We start from the raw sequence: 13,132 nt of genomic DNA, 5'->3' as shown, positions 1-13,132 counted from the left end.
CACTCAAAGCTATCCGCCAGGTTCATGGCTAGCCAGTAGAAAACCTGATAATATATACAGCACTACTTCATTATGTTAGTGATGTAATTTACGATGTCTTTCCTTTACCTTGACGTTCTGGGTTTAGCGTTACATTTCTCTACATTTCTTCTTCTGCTCTTTTCCTGTCTTCGTCCCTCCTGGAAAGCTCAATAACACTCCCTCTCCCATGTTAGAATTCCCTGGCAGAGTATCGTTTTTCTCATTAAAAACATTCAACTGGATTCTAAACCCACCATTCTTATTGATGTATTACTGCTGGAAGACTGTGTGTGTGTGTGTGTGTGTGTGTGTGTGTGTGTGTGTGTGTGTGTGTGTGTGTGTGTGTGTGTGTGTGTGTGTGTGTCATGGGGACTGTGTTTCAGTGCATTGATATTTACACTCCTGTTTTGTATGGAGTCTGTTGAGATCCAGGTCAGGGTAGATGTCTTTGTAAGTGTGTCGGTAGGAAGCGTTGCTCTGGCCTGTCTCAGTCGTGACCCTGTCATAACAGGGTTCCCCTGCTGTATTTCACCTTCTACTCTCCCCTCCAACACACACACGCACACACACAGACACACAGGCACACACACAGACACACAGGCACACACAAAACATGTTCGCTGACTTTTCCTCACCTCGTTAGACTGTGGGAGAGGGAGATGTTGGGGTGTCAGGAGGGAGAAACAGAGAGCGAGTAAGAGAGGGGGAGGGAGAGAGAGAGGGGGAGGGAGAGAGAGAGGGGAGGGAGAGAGAGGGGGGAGGGAGAGAGAGAGAGGAGAGAGAGAGAGAGAGGGGAGGGAGAGAGAGGGGGAGGGAGAGAGAGAGGGGAGGGAGGAGAGAGAGGGGGAGGGAGAGAGGGGGAGGGGAGGGAGAGAGAGAGAGGGGGAGGGAGAGAGAGAGGGGGAGGGAGAGAGAGGGGGAGGGAGAGAGAGAGAGGGTGGGAGAGAGAGAGGGGGAGGAGAGAGAGGGGGAGGGAGAGAGAGGGGGAGGGAGAGAGGGGGGAGGGAGAGAGAGGAGGGGAGAGAGAGAGAGGGGGTGGGAGAGAGAGGGGGAGGGAGAGAGAGGGGGAGGGAGAGAGGGGGAAGGGGGAGGGAGAGACATGGATTGAGGCCCTGAGAAGCTGCTGAAGAAATGTTTTTTTTCTAGGTTTTAGAGACACAAACCTCTCACTTGACTGGGGCTTTTAAAGCACACTGCCCCAAGTGTCAGGTCTTGTATGTCAGCAGAGTCATCAGCACAGCATGTAATGCACCAGTGTGTGTTTGTGTGTTTCTGGCTGCCTATGTGTGTTTCTGCTTGTGTGCGTGTGCGTGTGTGCGTGTGTGCGTGTGTGTGTATGTGTGTGTCTCGCCCCAAAGCTTCAACTCTTTTAACACACACATTTTCACATCTCAGTCCACAGGGGAGCCACTCTCAGAAAGGGGGTCATGGAGTGTGGAGTGTCTGTGGAAACACCAAGCAGCCAACCACCACAGTGATTTTACAGGGAATGCCTTTCAAAATGGCTAACTCAACTTGTCTCCAATTCTCTAGTTAAGTCCCATCTTTAAAACTGCTATCGAGTTCTATTGAAAATGTCATTGACACATGGAGAGACATCGGATTGGGTGACCAATCACAATGGAAACTGAATGGAGGGAATCTGATCGGGATCTTGCTGTTATTAAACTAATGCAGCTCCTGTAATAGATGATGGACATCCTGCCCAAGATGGCAGCCATGCAGGATAAAGGTCTAGTTACTGTTCCCATTCATCTTCCCAGTCATCTTTCACTGTATTTGTGGTTAGGTTATTGAATGCAGCCCAATAAATGTTGAATGTAGCATAGGTTTCCATTGTTTGAATTCCAAGTCAGATACCAAATCCATCTCCTTAGTGAATCCATTACAGTCACAGCGTATGGTGTTTTCACATTAGGCTATTCTACCACAGGGTGAGTGACATTTTTGTGGGTTAAACCCACCCTGGGGTCAAACCTAATCATTTCACAGAATGCAAGCAGAACATTTGTTTAACATCTGCCATAAAAAAATAAGTTAACTTGGAAATACAGCCAGTCAGCCAGAAACGTTGTGGAGGCATTTAAGAAATGGTGTAAGGGATTTTACTGTTATCTATTGCCAGGGAAAGATAGTTTTTTTGTTCCTCTCTGAACAGGGGCAGGGTCTTTACAAGGTGTCAAAAGTATTCCACGGGGATGCTGGCCCATGTTTACTCCAATGCTTCCCACAGTTGTGTCAAGTTGGCTGGATCTCCTTTGGGTGGTGGACCAATCTTGATACACACGGGAAACTGTTGAGATTAAAAAATCCAGCAGCGTTGCGGTTCTTGACACAAACCGGTGCGTCTGGCACTTACTACCATAGCCACGTTCAAAGGCACTTTAATATTTTGTCTTGCCCGGTCACCCTCTGAATGGCACACATGCACAATCCATGTCTCAATTATCTCAAGGCTTAAACATCCTTCTTTAACCTGTCTCCTCCCCTTCGTCTACACTGATTGAAGTGGTTTTAACAAGTGACATCAATAAGGGAGCTTTAACCTGGATTTACCTGGTCTGTCTATGTCATCCCCCTCTCACTTCTCTCTTCACGCTCACGGAGGGAGAGTCAAAGAGATATACTATCCTTCAGTCGGGGTGAACATTCATTTTCTTTTCTTGTTCTCTCTGCCTAGGAATTGTCCTTTGCTCCAATCATAACTCGTGCACCGCAGTCAGGGAGCAGAGAAGGACAAGGTGATGGATGTCTTGTCAGCAGGCTGTTTTCACAGCACATACCTTGGGCTGGTATCGGTGTGAGGGACGCCAGCTCCGCTGCGGACAAAAAGGAGTAATAGGAATAATAAAGTTTAATAGAGTTTCTTGAAAGACCCGTGGATTCCACCACCATGACTAGTGTGTGTGTCCATGCATGTCTGTGTGGGTTTCAACAGAAATGACCCATGAAATGTCAGGATCCACCAGATATGCTGCTTTGCCGACTGGTTCTCTGGAGCTAGTGGATGGGGGTTGGGGGGTGGGGGGATTGGGGTATGGGGTGAGTTGTTTTTGGGTCTTGTGAAGTGCTATCAATCTCTTAGCTTTGGTCCTATGAAGTGCTAGCTGGGGTCTAATGCTTTAAACAGATGTGCAGCTGACGGCCTGACCAACGATGAGATGTCCTCACATCCCTGTGTGTTTCACTCTCCTTCTTTTATTCTACCTTTTCACCTCCCTCCTTCTACCATGTCTTTCTTTCTATCTCTCTCTCTCTCTGCACTCTATCCCTCTATTTCCACTTTCTTTCTTTCTTTTCTTTCTTTCTTTCTTTCTCCTCTTTTTCTTTCTTTCTTTCTTTCTTTCTTTCTTTCTTTCTTTCTTTCTTTCTCTCTTTCTTTCTTTCTTTCTTTCTTTCTTTCTTTCTTTCTCTCCCTCTTTCTTTCTTTCTTTCTTTCTTTCTTTCTTTCTTTCTCCTCTTTCTTTCTTTCTCTTTCTTTCTTTCTTTCTTTCTTTCTTTCTTTCTTTCTTTCTTTCTTTCTCTCTCCTCTTTCTTTCTTTCTTTCTCTCTCCTCTTTCTTTCTTTCTTTCTTTCTTTCTCCTCTTTCTTTCTTTCTTTCTTTCTTTCTTTCTTTCTTTCTCTTCTTTCTTTCTTTCTTTCTTTCTTTCTTTCTCCTCTTTCTTTCTTTCTTTCTTTCTTTCTCTCTCTTTATCTCTTTCTCTATATCTTTATCTCTCTCTTTCTCTCTCTTTCTTTCTTTCTCTCTATCTCTCACTATTTCCCTCTACTATTTCTATCTATCTCTTTATCGCTATCTCTCTCTTTCTCTATTCCTTTCTCTCTCTCTCTCTCTTTTTTTTCTCTTTCAAAAGTTTGGACACACCTATTCATTCAAGGTTTTTTCTTAATTTTTTACTATTTCTACATTGTAGAATATTATTGAAGGCATCAAAACTATGAAATAACACATATGGAATCATGTACTAACCAATAAAGTGTTCAACAATGAGTGAAAAACAGTGAGATGGCCGCCTCGCTTCACATTCATAGGAAACTATGCAGTATTATTTATTTTCTAATGGATTATATGTTACACTGTTACTCCAGGAAATCTGACGTCTTATTACATACAGCCGGGAGGAACTATTTCACTTAAGAGCAACGTGAACTTACCAACATTATGACCAGGAATAATACTTTCCCAAAGCGGATCCTCTGTTTGGTCCACCACCCAGGACTATGGATGGGATCCCAGCAGGCAACCCAAAACAACGGCACTGCAGAAGGGGCAGACGGAGCGGTCTTCTGGTCAGGCTCCGTAGATGGGCACATCGCCCACCGCTCCTGAGTATACTACTAGCCAATGTCCAGTCTCTTGACAACAAGGTAGACGAAATCTGAGCAAGGGTTGCCTTCCAGAGACATCAGAGATTGTAACATTCTCTGTTTCAAGGAAACATGGCTCACTTGGGCTACGTTATCAGAGTCAGTACAGCCACCTGGTTTCTTCACGCATCGCGCCGACAGAAACAAACATCTTTCTGGTAAGAAGAGGGGCGGGGGTGTATGCCTATTGATTAACGAGTCGTGGTGTGATCATAACAACATACAGGAACTCAAGTCCTTTGTTCACCTGACCTAGAATTTCTTACAATCAAATGCCGACCGCATTACTTAGAAAGAGAATTCTCTTCGATTATAATCACTGTCGTGTATATCCCCCCCAAGCAGACACCTTGACAGCCCTGAAAGAACTTCATTGGACTCTATGTAAACTGGAAACTACATATCCTGAGGCTGCATTTATTGTAGCTGGGGATTTTAATAAGGCTAATATGAAAACAAGGCTCCCTAAATTTGATCAGCATATCGAATGCGCGACCCGGGCTGGCAAAATTCTAGATCATTGTTACTCTAACTTCCCGCGAAGCATACAAAGCCCTCCCTTGCCCTCCTTTCGGCAAATCTGACCACAACTCCGTTTTGCTGTTCCCAGCCTATAGACAGAAACTAAAACAGGAAACGACCGTGCTCAGGTTTGTTCAACGCTGGTCCGACCAATCTGATTCCACGCTTCAAGATTGCTTCGATCACGTGGACTGGGATATGTTCCGGATAGCGTTGGACAACAACATTGATGTATACGCTGATTCGGTGAGGGAGTTTATTAGCAAGTGAGGTTGTACGCACGGCGACTATTAATACCTTCCCAAACCAGAAACTGTGGATTGATGGCAACATTCACGCAAAACAGAAAGCGCGAACCGCTGCTTTTAATCAGGGCAAACATGACCGAATACAAACAGTGTAGCTATTCCCTCCACAAGGCAATCAAATAAGCTGAGTCAGTATAGAGACAAAGTAGAGTCGCAATTCAACGGCTCAGACACAAGAGGTATGTGGCGGGGTCTACAGTCAATCACGGACCAAAAAAAGAAAACCAGCCCCGTCGTTGACCACGATGTCTTGCTCCCAGACAAACTAAACAACTTCTTTGCTCGCTTTGAGGACAATACAGTGCCACCGACACAGCCCGCTGCCAAAACCTGCGGGCTCTCCTTCACCGCAGCAGATGTAAATGTGTTAACCCTCGCAAGGCTGCCGGCCCAGATGGCATCCCTAGCCATGTCCTCAGAGCATGCGCAGACCAGCTGGCTGGTGTGTTTACGAACATATTCAATCAATCCCTATCCCAGTCTGCTGTTCCCACATGCTTCAAGAGGGCCACCATTGTTCCTGTTCCCTAGAAAGCTAAGGTAACTGAGCTAAATAACTATCGCCCCGTAGCACTCACTTCTGTCATCATGAAGTGCTTTGAGAGACTAGTCAAGGATCATATCCCCTCCACCCTCCCCTCCACCCTAGACCCACTCCAATTTGCCTACCGCCCCAATAGGTCCACAGACGACCTAATAGCAATCACACTGCACACTGCCCTAACCCATCTGGACAAGAGGAATACCTATGTAAGAATGCTGTTCATTGACTACAACTCAGCATTTAACACCCTAGTACCCTCCAAACTCATCATAAAACTCGAGACCCTGGGTCTCGACCCCGGGTCCTGGACTTTCTGACGGGATGCCCCCAGGTGATGAGGGTAGGAAACAACATCTCCACCCTGCTGATCCTCAACACTGGGGCCCCACAAGGGTGTGTTCTCAGCCCTCTCCTGTACTCCCTGTTCACCCATGACTGCGTGGCCATGCACGCCTCCAAATCAATCATCAAGTTTGCAGACAACACTACAGTGGTAGGCTTGATTACCAACAACAACAAGACGGCCTACAGGGAGGAGGTGAGGGCCCTCGGAGTGTGGTGTCAGGAAAACAACCTCACACTCAATGTCAAAAAAACAAAGGAGATGATCATGGACTTCAGGAAACGGCAGAGGGAGCACCCCCCTATCCACATCGACAGGACAGTAGTGGAGAAGGTGGAAAGTTTTAAGTTCTTTGGCGTACACATCACGGACAAAATGAAATGGTCCACCCACACAGACAGCATCGTGAAGAAGGCGCAACAGCGCCTCTTCAACCTCAGGAGGCTGAAGAAATCTGGCTTGTCACAAAAAACACTCACAAACTTTTACAGATGCACAATCGAAAGCATCCTGTCGGGCTGTATCACTGCCTGGTATGGCAACTGCTCCGCCCACAATCATAAGTCTCTCCAGAGGGTAGTGCACAACGCATCACCGGAGGCAAACTACCTGCCCTCCAGGACACCTTCACCACCTGATGTCACAGGAAGGCCAAAAAGATCATCAAGGACAACAACCACCCGAGCCACTGCCTGTTCACCCCGCTATCATCAAGAAGGCGCGGTCAGTACAGGTGCATCAAAGCTGGGATCGAGAGACTGAAAAACAGCTTCAATCTCAAGGCCATCAGACTGTTAAATAGCCATCACTAACATTGAGTGGCTGCTGCCAACATACTGACTCAAATCTCTAGCCACTTTAATAATTAAGAATTGGATGTAATAAATGTATCACTAGTCACTTTAAACAATGCCACTTTATATAATGTTTACATACCCTACATTACCCATCTCATATGTATATACTGTACTCTATACCATCTACTGCATCTTGCCGTTCGGCCATCGCTCATTCATATATTTCTATGTACTTATTCTTATTCATTCCTTTGCACTTGTGTGTATAAGGTAGTTGTTGTAAAATTGTTAGATTACTTATTAGATATTACTGCATGGTCGGAACTAGAAGCACAAGAATATCGCTACACTTGCATTAACATCTGCTAACCATGTATATGTGACCAATAACATTTGATTTGATTGGTTTTATTTGTAGGTGTGTCCAAACTTTTGACTGGTACTGTATATTTAGTCTGACTGTGCATTTGTTTGTGTGTGTGTATTTGTGTGCACTCGTGTGTGTGTGTGTGTGTGTACATGTGTGGTGACTGAAACAAATTAGTAGCGTTCTCTCATTATGCACTCATAATTCCAATAATTGGTTAATAGTAAATTGCCTTGACAACAGCCATCATGTCAATTCCTACTGATCTTTAGTCAATCCAATATGATTGATGACATAGGGCAACCTTTTCCAGAGGCAGGTGTTTGCAAGATAACATTTTTGCCCATAGTTGTATTTTCTCATACGCGTCACAAGCAAAGTATGTTGGTGCAATGTTGTTTGCAGTGTTACTATGACAGATATTGTGTCACACTGGCCAGTGACATTGTGTTATGGGGACTTACGGGAGGGCATTTGATTTGCTCCAATACCCCTAAAAATATCAATTCTAATATTTTCCATTTGCCAGGTTTCTTTACGTATCTTTCAAAGAAAACTGCACTTTCTCTGCACCTTGAATTGGATTCACTTTATCTTGATTTTATCTCAAGGCTTTGAATTTATCTCGACCATCTCTCTCCAGTGTATTATCTCATTCCTGCTGCCTCAGCTCTTAAGTTTCACCACGGAGACCCTCTTCCTCATAATTCAAAAAGTTTGCTTTTAAAACCCATTTATTGCCTCTGTATTTAACCTTGGGAATAAATGGAGAGGGAGAGATGACTACGCTCTTGTTGTCTCCCTTGGTTCTTAAATACCTGCTGAGCAAGGTGTTGTGTGTGTGTGTGTACACGTGTGTGTGTGTGTGTGTGTGTGTGTGTGTACACGTGTGTGTGTGTACACGTGTGTGTGTGTGTGTGTGTGTGTACACGTGTGTGTGTGTGTGTGTAACCCATGGGGTGGTCCTGTTGCCTTAGCTCAGATGAAACGCTAGTCAGAGTGGAGACAGCTGGGATAGGAGAGAGAGAAGAGCCAGGGTCATTAAGGTAGTCTACTGCTGGTTGGAAAGAAAAGAGTGAGGGAGGTGCTACACTACTCAGCCAGCCCATGAGCCTTTATTCTAAAAAACCAAACTAAAAGGAGAGAGAAAATGAAAACAGTGCTGGTGACAGCCTCTCCATGGCGTCCTGAGAGAAGGAGGGATGAACGATGGAGGTAGAGGAGAGTACGTCTTGAGAGTCCAGACAGTAAGGGAAGTGTTTATTTGTTCAGGGAAGGAGTTCAAAGTCCTGAAAAACCAAGCTAGGCATTATGGGAGATCAGATGGAAACTCACCCACTCTCACACCCTCTCATCCCTTCTCTCCCCTCTAATCCCCTCTAAACTCTCTAATCTCCTCCTCTCATCCTTTCTCACCCCCTCTCACCCCTTTCATTCCCTCTCACCCCCTCTCACCCCCTCTCATCCCCTCTCTCCCCTCTAATCCCCTCTCTCCCCTCTAATCCCCTCTAAACTCTTTAATCCCCTCTCACCCCCTCATATCTCCTCTCACCCCCTCTCACCCCATCCCCTCTCACCCCCTCTCATCCCCTCTCTCCCCTCTAAACTCTCTAATCCCCTCTTATCCCCTCTCACCCCTCTCATCCTTTCTCATCCCCTCTCATCCCCTCACCCCCTCTCACCCCTTTCATCCCCTCTAACCCCCTCTCATCTACTCTCATCCCCTCTCATCCCCTCACCCCCTCTCACCCCTTTCATCCCCACTATCCCCCTCTCATCTACTCTCATCCCCTCTCATCTCCTCTCATCCCCTTTCGTCCCCTCTCATCCCCTCTCACCTTCTCATCTAGCAGCTCCAATACACACCCTGGGTTGGCTGTAGCATGTTCCCCATTCAATCAAACATGTTACCAAGAGTGTCAGTGTGCAGAACCATGTTTTGAGGAGAGATCTTGTATGTTGTATGATACTGCAGGTTAATCTGCTGCAGTTGTCTGGAAACTGAAACAAACACAATACCCCCGTAGGCGTTCCTCCAACCATCATTTCATTAAATCTGTGATTTGTTTCTGTTTGTGTGCCGCAGTGCTGCGCGTGGAGGGAGGGAACGAGTGAACGAAGGAGGGAGATAAATGAATGAGTGAAAGTGAAGTAAAGTGCGAGTGAGAGAAACAGAAGGCAGCAGAGGAGCGATTAGTGCTGAGGTATCCATCAGTGGAACACTGTGGTCGATTCCTATGGACACAGAGACATACTTCATCTGCCCCACAGAAATGCACTGCAGCCGATACACACAGCAGACACACACAACAGACACACACAGTAGACACACACAGTAGATACACACAGTAGATACACACAGTAGATACACACAGTAGATACACACGGTAGATACACACAGTAGATACACTGTAGATTCACACAGTAGATACACACGGTAGATACACATGGTAGATGCAAACAGTAGATACACACAGCATATACACACAATAGATACACACAGTAGATACACTGTAGATTCACACAGTAGATACACACAGTAGATACACACAGTAGATTCACACAGTAGATACACAGTAGATACACACGGTAGATACACACAGTAGATACACACAGTAGATATACACTGTAGATTCACACTGTAGATTCACACAATAGATACACACAGTATATACACTGTAGACACACACAGTATATACACACAGTAGATACACACAGTAGATACACACAGTAGATACACATGGTAGATGCACACAGTAGATTCACACAGTAGATACACATGGTAGATACACATGGTAGATGCAAACAGTAGATACACTGTAGATACACACAGTAGATACACACAGTAGATACACACAGTAGATATACACTGTAGATTCACACTGTAGATTCACACAATAGATACACACAGTATATACACTGTAGACACACACAGTATATACACACAGTAGATACACACAGTAGATACACACAGTAGATACACATGGTAGATGCACACAGTAGATTCACACAGTAGATACACATGGTAGATACACATGGTAGATGCAAACAGTAGATACACTGTAGATACACACAGTAGATTCACACAGTAGATTCACACAGTAGATACACACGGTAGATACACTGTAGATTCACACAGTAGATACACACAGTAGATACACACAATAGATACACACAGTAGATACACTGTAGATTCACACAGTAGATACACACGGTAGATACACTGTAGATTCACACAGTAGATACACACAGTAGATACACACAGTAGATACACTGTAGACACACACAGTAGATACACACAGTAGATACACTGTAGATACACACAGTAGATACACACAGTAGATTCACACTGTAGATTCACACAATAGATACACACAGTAGATACACTGTAGACACACACAGTAGATACACACAGTAGATACACACAGTAGATACACACAGTAGATTCACACTGTTGGGGGTTGGGGCGAGCGGTCGCATCTGCACTCGGTCCGCAGGTAGTATTACATTTCATTACATTTCATTATAGTACAACGGTTTGATTTGTCTAATCTTAGCAATTTCTTCTTAGCTAGCTACACAGCCGTCTTTGTATCATAGATAATTGCGTAATTATCGTATTTCGTCGTCCTAACGCAGTCTACACTGCCCTGCAGCTAGCCAGCTAGCTAACGTCCACCGTTAGCTAGTCCACCGTCTACCGATTAGCAGCACAACTATTACACTCAACTGAACGACTTGATTAGTGTAGTGTTAGCTAGCTACATAGTTGTCTTTGCTGTCTTCGTACCCAAGATAATTGTGTAGTTTAGAGTGTGTAGTTTTATGTCGTCCTTAACATAGGAGACTCTGCTAGCTAGCCAACAGCTAGCCAACGTCTACCGAACAGAACTTCTGCACTCAACAATCCGGTCGCATTTCGCCGCTCCACAGGTAGTATCACATTTTTCATTTCATTTCATTACAGTACAACGGCTTGATTTGTTTGATCGTAGCTAGCTACATAGCTAGCTACATAGCCGTCTTTGTATCAAAGATAATTGTGTAGTCTAGAGCGATTTCCTAGGTTAGCTAGCCAGCTATTGTCGTTCTTTTAACAACGTAACGTAATCAACACTGCTAGCTAGCCAGCTAGCCCCGAATAGCAGCACAGTAGAAACTATTACACTCAACGGAACGACTTGATTAGTGTAGTGTCAACAACGCAGCCAATGCCAACTAGCCTACTTAGTCAACAACGCAGCCTCTGCCAGCTAGCCTACTTCAGCAGTACTGTATCATTTTAATCATTTTAGTCAATAAGATTCTTGCTACGTAAGCTTAACTCTCTGAACACTCGTGACGTGTAGTCCACTTGTCATTCCAATCTCCTTTGCATTAGCGTAGCCTCTTGTGTAGCCTGTCAACTATGTGTCTGTCTATCCCTGTTCTCTCCTCTCTGCACAGACCATACAAACGCTCCACACCGCGTGGCCGCGGCCACCCTAATCTGGTGGTCCCAGCGCGCACGACCCACGTGGAGTTCCAGGTCTCCGGTAGCCTCTGGAACTGCCGATCTGCGGCCAACAAGGCAGAGTTCATCTCCGCCTATGTCTCCCTCCAGTCCTCGACTTCTTGGCACTGACGGAAACATGGATCACCACAGACAACACTGCTACTCCTACTGCTCTCTCTTCGTCTGCCCACGTGTTCTCGCACACCCCGAGAGCTTCTGGTCAGCGGGGTGGTGGCACCGGGATCCTCATCTCTCCCAAGTGGTCATTCTCTCTTTCTCCCCTTACCCATCTGTCTATCGCCTCCTTTGAATTCCATGCTGTCACAGTTACCAGCCCTTTCAAGCTTAACATCCTTATCATTTATCGCCCTCCAGGTTCCTCGGAGAGTTCATCAATGAGCTTGATGCCTTGATAAGCTCCTTTCCTGAGGACGGCTCACCTCTCACAGTTCTGGGCGACTTTAACCTCCCCACGCCTACCTTTGACTCATTCCTCTCTGCCTCCTTCTTTCCACTCCTCTCCTCTTTTGACCTCACCCTCTCACCTTCCCCCTACTCACAAGGCAGGAAATACGCTCGACCTCATCTTTACTAGATGCTGTTCTTCCACTAACCTCGTTGCAACTCCTCCAAGTCTCCGACCACTACCTTGTATCCTTTTCCCTCTCGCTCTCATCCAACACTTCCCACACTGCCCCTACTCGGATGGTATCGCGCCGTCCCAACCTTCGCTCTCTCTCCCCCGCTACTCTCTCCTCTTCCATCCTATCATCTCTTCCCTCTGCTCAAACCTTCTCCAACCTATCTCCTGATTCTGCCTCCTCAACCCTCCTCTCCTCCCTTTCTGCATCCTTTGACTCTATGTCCCCTATCCTCCAGGCCGGCTCGGTCCTCCCCCCCCGCTCCGTGGCTCGACGACTCATTGCGAGCTCACAGAACAGGGCTCCGGGCAGCCGAGCGGAAATGGAGGAAAACTCGCCTCCCTGCGGACCTGACATCCTTTCACTCCCTCCTCTCTACATTTTCCTCTTCTCTCTCTGCTGCTAAAGCCACTTTCTACCACTCTAAATTCCAAGCATCTGCCTCTAACCCTAGGAAGCTCTTTGCAACCTTCTCCTCCCTCCTGAATCCTCCTCCCCTCCCCCTCCTCCCTCTCTGCAGATGACTTCGTCAACCATTTTGAAAAGAAGGTCGACGACATCCGATCCTCGTTGCTAAGTCAAACGACACCGCTGGTTCTGCTCACACTGCCCTACCCTGTGCTCTGACCTCTTTCTCCCCTCTCTCCAGATGAAATCTCGCGTCTTGTGACGGCCGGCCGCCCCTACAACCTGCCCGCTTGACCCTATCCCCTCCTCTCTTCTCCA

The sequence above is a fragment of the Oncorhynchus nerka genome, linkage group LG14 (genome assembly GCF_034236695.1).
Source record: "Oncorhynchus nerka isolate Pitt River linkage group LG14, Oner_Uvic_2.0, whole genome shotgun sequence".
NCBI classification, from domain to species: Eukaryota; Metazoa; Chordata; class Actinopteri; order Salmoniformes; family Salmonidae; genus Oncorhynchus; species Oncorhynchus nerka.
The sequence above is the reverse complement of the archived record's forward strand: the minus strand, read 5'-3'. Positions refer to the sequence as shown.